Below are 7,465 nucleotides of genomic sequence, written 5' to 3'. Positions count from 1 at the left end.
AATAAGCCTAGGGAAACACAGGATGCGGAGGTAAGTAGAAATATAAACAGCTTTGAACAATTTTATTTAATTATAATTTTGAAATCAACAAAATAATAGTTTATTGTGGTATTTGAAGTTTTTCTAATAATATTTCAGACAGGGTATTCATTTGAAAACTTCCCACTACGGATTTATCAAAAACCACTGTTTAAAAAAAAACGCCCAAATACGTCAAAAGGTTTGTCAAGGGGGAGAACTTTCTAACCTAAAATTACTTGACCCCCTTTCATCCATTGCCCCCCAGGGTCATTCCCTTAAAAATTTTGAAAGGCAAAGGGTATCGAGTAATAGCTTGTTTAAAAGGTCTTTTAAAGTCTTTTATTTTGACGTTTGATTTTTTTAAATCGGTCGATTCGATTTTGAGAAAATTAGAAAAATCTTTGTTTATTTTAATTTGTTCAGAATGAAAATATCAGTTTTCACTTTAATAAGTGTTCAAAATGTTGCTCGTTTTTGGCCAAACAATGATATAGGCGATGTTCAAATTCCTGACGGACATTTTCAAATACATGTTGTGGGATATCATGGCAGCTATCGATGATGCGTTGACGAAGTTTATTCAAACTTTCAAGTTGGGGAGTAAACACAATAGATTTGAAATGCCATTTAAAATTTTTAAGGGGATAACCCTGGGGGGCAATGGGTGAAAGGGGGTAAAGTAGTTTTAGGTTAGAAAGTTGTTCCCCTTGATACACCTTTTGACGTATTTCGGCGTTTTTTTTAAACAGTGGTTTTCGATAAATCCGTGGTGGGAAGTTTTCAAATGAACACCCTGTATAAATAAAATCGAATAAATTTATTTTGGACCCTTTCTAGGTTAGTACAACAATTTATGTAAAAAGGAGACCATATCATTAATGCATATTCCAACTGTGACACAACAAGAGACATATATGTATATCCTTTTACATGTCTCAACAGAAAATTCCCTGTAATTACACAAAATAAAGCCTAAAACTTTTGAGGAATTAAGAACCAGATTAGTTATATGTGTGTTAAAGTTTAGGTGCTCATCAATCCAAACACCAAGATCCTTAATAGTATTACATGACTGAAGAGCCATGCCCTCTATCTTGTAAAATGAGTCAAACCTTTTATTTTTCTTGTAGAAACTAACAAACTTACATTTACTTACATTCACAAACAGTCCATTGGCAATACACCATCTAAGTCACTCTGTAATAAAACTTGTAAATATAAACTTTATAATTATAAACTTGTAAAATATCTGTTGCATATGTTTATATTGAATATTCCAACTAATTCGTAAGTGTTATTAAAAATAAAAAATATTAAAAACATAGTTTAATAAAATAACAGAACGAAAATCAAAATATTTGTTTTACTTTTTTTCTATCAAAACTCTAACCTAAACAGAATTAAAAATATAAAATATACCATATAAGAAAGAGATGTCATAGTATATTTTAAGTCAATTATTGAATTAAATTTTAGCTAATTTATTATAATTGCTTTATTCAATTATATTATTTCAACTGCTTCATTTTGTAAGAGGAAAATATACCAACACTGTTTATATAATAGTTATATTTTTAGTAGTTATATTAATGTTACCAAATATAGCATTTGCAACTTCATAAACTAAACAAGAACATTTGCTTAAATTCAAAGTCTTATGAAAAAATATTAATTATATTTTTTAAAGTTAACTTAAGTATCATTTCCGGAATAATCTAAAAAAAGAATATATTTTTCGAGTAGGTAGTAAGGCTCCACCTCTTGTTTCTACAGCATCTTTATTATAATAAAGAAAAATTGCCTTGCCTGCAAGCCATTCAGCTACATTTTCTCTAATGAACCTAAAACAAAACATTATAAGTAAACTAATTTTATATTAAAAATAATATAAACACAAGCACAAAACTGCACGAAAATGCATGATTATTATCAAAATAATTTACGATTTTTACCTTCATTGTACTATCTTAATCTCATTTCTCTATCTTAATTTAATGCACCTAAAGTTGCTAATATATTAACTTTACTTAAACTGACGCAAATTCTGCTAAAAACCAAATACTTCTAGTACATTTTTCTATGTATTTTTTAGATTGTAGCATATACTATTGAGGCGAGTAAATCTTTTGTTAGTGTAGTTGAAACTTAAATATAGTATATACCTAAAGCATTAGCATATAATATACTTTATGCATTCCACCCAAGGTGTAGCAGCTGTTTATTATACGAGAATGATGTGGTAAATAGATTTGCTTTTTACAAGTTTTCGTTGCTGTTTGAACATAGCTTAATTGTACGTCATTTAATTTTAGTTTTACTTTTCTATATCGGTTTTATGTTTCTCAAAAACGTGCGGTCTTAAATTTTGTGGGCTTAAGCCTCAAACGATATTGTTCTGAAACTTTGACTTCAGTTTGTGTATTTTGTAAGGCAATATTAGTAATAATTTGTACCACCCATTATTAATCATTCTGAGTGAAGTTAAATAATTAAAATGATTCTTGAGTTTCTATAACACAAATAAATCAAATTAAGTTAAATTTTATAAAAAATATACCATCTCTGAGAAACACTATTTTTTATTCAAAAAATGAGCACTGATTGTGTACAAACATTGAATGTATTATGGAAGTATTTCCTGATATTTACGGCAGATTTAACTCCCGCGTTCAATATTGCTCGCGAAAAGGGAACAAAGGTTTTAATAAATAATGGCACAGTTATAGTTTTGACAGGGCGTAATAGATTAATCTGTTCGGTAAAACGAATTTTACAACGTGTTTTGTCGACAGAGGCGGCTTATAGATAATTTCATGAAAATATTATCAATGTAGTTATTTAAGAAACAAGTTCTTATTTTTATTATCTTATATATTTCTTAGAAATTATTTATTTTGATTAAAAGTAGCGTCCCAATAAGTAGCGTAGATGGAGTTTGCAGGTTTAATAATAATAATAATAATAATAATAATAATAATAATAATAATAATAATAATAATAATAATAATAATAATAATAATAATAATAATAATAATCAATCGTCTTTATTTACCAAAGCCTGCAAATTACAGTATTTACCTGAACAGGCGAAGATTAGCTAAAAGCTACTCTTTATCTCTTAACCTATCCAGTTATAAAAAAAATACTAAAATTAAAATTACTATAAAGTAAAACATATGTTCCATCAAATAAGTAACAAATAATTAACCGAGAACTACTAATCGTTGCTGTTCCAAAAATAGATCTTTATAGAATCTTCGATAACAATAAATAGTAACATGAAAATTAGGCGTAGAACGGTTAAATAGAAACCCAGCTTGATAGATGAAAGAACGTTTAAACATTGATGTAGTGTGATGTGGCATTAAAAGTATATTAAACCTTATATTACGACTATGAACCTTAGTTCTGTAAATCATCTTTTCATACAAAGATACATGTGCGTGTTTTAAATAGGCGATATAAAAATACTAATAAATACAACTTCAATATATCCACAATTTTTAGCCAAGTATGGGTTGAGATAGATGGTCCTATTTCCTAAAATTATTAATAAAAAGACATCATGTATGTTGGATATACTGCAAGCGATTTTGCGTTATTCTATCTAGACATGGGCAATACACAATTATACAATAATTAATGATAGACATCACGAAGGATTCAGAATGCCTTTTTCTTGTTTTATAATTTAAAATACTTTTATTTGCATAAAGAATTCGCAAGCGTAAATAACATTTTTGTAATAATATATTGCAGTGATCCCAAAATCTGAGAGATGTGTCACCAATGAGACCCAAAATTTTTACGTGATTTGAAAAAGTGAGAGTAGTATTATTAAGCGTAATAATAAGTGTATTTTTTATGTTATGCCGTTGATTGCGACCCGCAAACAATAAAATTGTAGTTTTAATAGGGTTTATCTGCAAATTATGTTCACTTGAGAAATTCATTCATAGAGTTTGTTGCAAGCTGAACATTATTTGGATTAAATAGGTAGAGAATCTGAGTATTGTCCGCATACAGGTAGATGTCCGAATTTAAAGCTACATTAGCTAGATTGGAGGTATAAATTAGGAACAAAAGTGGCCCCAATATAGATCCCGTACTCGCTACGAACGTCTCCATAAATACGATTTAAAAAATGATAAGACGGAGTCATCACAACCAAAATAAGACAACTTGGCAATGAGCAAGTCGTGATCAATCATATCAAATGCCTTAGAATAATCCAGTGCCACCAAGATCACAGCCAACTTTTTGTCTAAGGCTCTAATGATATTATCTGTAATATTTAGAAGAGAACTAGTAGTGCCATAACCCTTTCTAAATCCGCATTATTGAACTGGCAGGATATTAGTCTCACAAAGGTGATCCATCAGTTGATCATGTACTATTTTGTCCAAGATTTTAAAGACAAGAGGCAAGAGACTTATGGGCCGTAGGTATTGAACATTTTTGGGATTCGGAATTTTGAAAACTGAGCATACAAAAGATTCGCGCCATGGTCTAGGAAAATAACCAATCTCCAGGCAATTGTTTACAATATGAGTAATATGATTAATAAGATCAGGCAAACATAGCCGCAACATATAAAGGGAAATTCCATCATTTTCAGTTGTATTGGATTTAATATTATCAATGACTTTAGAAATAGTAATCTGGTCCACCAGGGCAAAATGAAAGGTGTGATCTGCGCAAAACTTATGGTTTGGGTAATAGTTAATTTTGTTAAGACAAGCATTTGACTTCCAACCGGTGAAGATACGCCGCTTTTTCACGCCTTAGGCAGAGCACGTTAGAACACGTTCTATTTTCTTGCCACGTCAGAAGGCCTACAGTTGTATTTTGTTGTGTATATTTGTATAACCTAGGTATGAAAAATGAAAGACAATCCGGAATTTAATGTTAAATTTGTTTCAATTGTTGAAAAACATCCTCTGATTTATGATTATAATTCTAATGACTATTCCAACACAAATTTGCAAGACTACACAAGGGGAAAAGATCAGTAAAGAATTAAACGAATCTGGTGAGTGAATTTTTATTAGTTCAAAAGGCTATACCATGTCCACAAATTATTTTACATAGTTATTAAAAATATAGTATATTTTATGACAAATTTATTTTATTTATTAATTTTTGGGATAAAAACTAAACTAAATACAATGATCTATTTGCTAAGGCAAGTCCCCATACGGACTCATGAAAAAATCGCAAAGTTTTTTTCCTTAATTCAAGAGTGGTATTAGTGGGTCTCTGGTATAGTCCTCGAAGTGCAGTGGGTAAAAACTCCATCATTAATGCGTACAAAATTATGTAGTACACAGGCAGCTTGAATTATGTTATCGATTTTATCTACTTCGCAGCAAATGGGCGTATCAAGTCCTCTAAATTTAGAGTTCAATATACCAATGGAGCAATCGACAGACCTTCGTCCTCTAGAGAGCCTATAATTGAATATTCATTTTTCATTGGTCAATTGTCTTCGAGGATATGGTTTTATTATATGATTTGTTAGAGGGAAGGCTTCATCTGCCGCAAAATAATACGGAAAATTTTATATCTTCATAATTCCCCGGCAACATAGAAGGTTCTGTAAGATTAAGCTGACTATTTGCTAGTGCTTTTCCGAATGCACTTTCTTTTAGTGCCCTGCCATCACTGTTTCGTCCGTATTCGCCAAAATCGACCGAAAGGAACAGTCCCTTAGCATCTGCAATCGCTAATAATACGATTGAAAAATAACCTTTGTAATTAAAATACGCTGAGCCTGACTTTGCCGGGGATTTAATTCTGATGTACTTTCCATTAATACTACCTACGCAGTTAGGTAAATTCCACAATTCTCAGTAACGGTTGGCAGCTTTTAGCCATAGTTCTTCTGATGGGATTGGCATGAATTCTGGTTGCAATATTTTGCAAATAGCTTTGCAAATTTGAATGACGATACGGCGAATTGTAGTGTGTACCCTTAGAAAATAATAGGAGAGAGCCTTAAAAGAACAGCCCATCGCCAAATATCTGGAAATTAAAAAAAAATCGTTTACACAAATAACTTTTTAATACATTTCACTATGGCAAATCTAGTTTTATTTAGTCTCACTTCACCAATTGATACTTTTATAGATAGAGCATTACTAAATACTTCCGAGAAAATAGTTTTTAAAGATCTTTCACTGTCTTCATGTAGTCTCAAAATGGAAATCATTTTCTTATTTAGTAACGTTTCTTGATTTGTAACCCTTAATTTGAGTTTAGCGTTCTCTTATTTTAATTAACCTATATCACTCTCATAATTAACCTATATCCGTTAAATTTAATTTTTAATTAATAGTTTTAATCCTTTATATACAACAAAGGTTTTATTTTTTTTGAGTAAAATAAAGCTTTTTAGGGATTGGTGTAGTCAGTAGGATCCATAGACCGTCAAAAGGACAGAAAAATGTATACTGCTAACAGCGGATTTAATTTCTTTAATTAACAAGCATTTGATTTTATTGTTCTGGAGCCTGTTCACAATTTCCTTATTCAAAATATTCTTTACTTCTATAAGCAACCCAATAGGAGTCGTTCTCTACGAAGAAAAAATATAAAAATGTCCAATGAATGTTTTATTATCAGTCCAAACCCATATCTTCTTAGCCTAAATTTCGTACATTTTCAAACATAAAATAAAAAAAAAAGATTGTCGATACTAAAAACTATACTTTTAGAAAAAAAAGGTGGTTTTAAACTGGAATTATAAAGGAGAATTAATACTCGATTATTGGTAACCTAAATGTGTAAATACTTTAATAATTATATCAAGAAAATGACGCACGACATGATCTTACTACCTTTGTTACTTTTTAAATGCTTTAATTCAACACTACAAAAGTTGGAAATAGACAAAGAAACATACAAAAAAATTACCAAAACTGTCAAAGACACTTTACTTGGAATCTTATAAATACTACGGCTTATTATGCGCCAAAATAGGAGTTCTCGACACTTGCGAATCTGTTATGGAGAGTTAGGCCTTTATTGAAAATTCCCTATTATTCCGGCAATCACTTTTACATAAACATTTTATACAATATGATTATTACACCATTGATTTGATTAGCGCTCTTCTACCTTTAGCAATATTAGACGAGTAGTCAATACTAGACTATCCGACTAATATTGCTAAGTATTTTGCCTTAATTAAAAATTAAATTAGAAGTATTTGAGACTTGAAAACAGTTTTCATTAATAAATTTTTTATAGTGAAATCAGGAATTTCTACGTTATCTCATATTTATCCTTTAGCTATAAATAGCTATAGGATAAATAGGATAAATATAGCTATAAATCAGATTTTACCAAATTATTTCTATCCGTATCCTCTTTGTACAATCTGGGACATTGTAAACATTTAAGATGAGCTCATAAATCGGATTGGACATAATATATTATACGT

This window comes from Anthonomus grandis, chromosome 14 (genome assembly GCF_022605725.1).
Source record: "Anthonomus grandis grandis chromosome 14, icAntGran1.3, whole genome shotgun sequence".
Taxonomy (NCBI): domain Eukaryota; kingdom Metazoa; phylum Arthropoda; class Insecta; order Coleoptera; family Curculionidae; genus Anthonomus; species Anthonomus grandis.
The sequence above is the reverse complement of the archived record's forward strand: the minus strand, read 5'-3'. Positions refer to the sequence as shown.